This window comes from Abrus precatorius, unplaced genomic scaffold (assembly GCF_003935025.1).
Source record: "Abrus precatorius isolate BTA unplaced genomic scaffold, Abrus_2018 Scaffold7, whole genome shotgun sequence".
NCBI classification, from domain to species: domain Eukaryota; kingdom Viridiplantae; phylum Streptophyta; class Magnoliopsida; order Fabales; family Fabaceae; genus Abrus; species Abrus precatorius.
Genome location: NW_020874417.1, coordinates 14127708 through 14128743, shown reverse-complemented (window position 1 = coordinate 14128743; position 1036 = coordinate 14127708).

Below are 1036 nucleotides of genomic sequence, written 5' to 3'. Positions count from 1 at the left end.
TGCTTCACAAAGGAAAGTGATTTGACACTTTCAGTAGAAGAAATTTCTGCAACATTCAAATCAAAAGAGTTAGATTCAATTGTACTTACTGAATTTAATAAGTCACATTCTACTCTTACTTATTTTTCAACCTTTTTAATATTAGAAGTTGTAGAATTTACATTCAAAAAGTCAAAAATACAAGTGTTACACATAGAAGAATTATTACAATATTCATAAATCAGAGTGTCTATAAATTTAGAAAAATTAAGAGAAAAATCTTCTTCTAAAAACTCAGAAAAATTTTCATCTATTAGAGCATAAAAAAGGATCAATTTGGAAGATGGAATGTTCTTCAAATGGGTGCTTCATGGCATCCAATATGTTGAAGCGCACAATGTTATCCCCAAACTCCATGGTGAGTGTCCCGATATGCACATTAATTTTTGTTCTTGTAGTCTTCAAGAACGACCTTCCTAGGATAATTGGTGCAACACTCTTCATTGACTCTCCCTCTTGCATATCCAGGATGTAGAAATCAACTGGAAAGATAAGATCATTTACTTTGACTAGCACATCTTCAACAATTCCAGTTGGGTTTGTTATGCTCATGTTAGCTAACTGGATAACTACACTTGTAGGCTGTAGAGGGTCAAGAGGCAATAAAGTAAAAATAGACAATGATATGACATTTATGGATGCTCCTAAATTTAACATGGCATTCGTAATCCTATTGTTATCAATTATGCATGGGATGGTGAATGTCCCTAAGTCCTTACATTTATCAAGCATTGAGGACCTTTATTTCTCAAAAAGTGAAAAAACATTCCTACTCATGTTTACCTTTTCATTACCCTTAAGACACCTCCTATAGGTACACAAATTTTTCAAAAACTTGGCGTATTTAGGTATTTGCTTGATTGCCTCCAGTAGAGGTATATTCACCTCTACCTTTCTGAAAGTCTCTAAAATCTCCTTATCAGTTTTCTTAAGCTTCTTACTTTGCTGGATGACTCTTTGAGGGAATGTAGAGGAACTGCTCTTCCAATATTTTTTT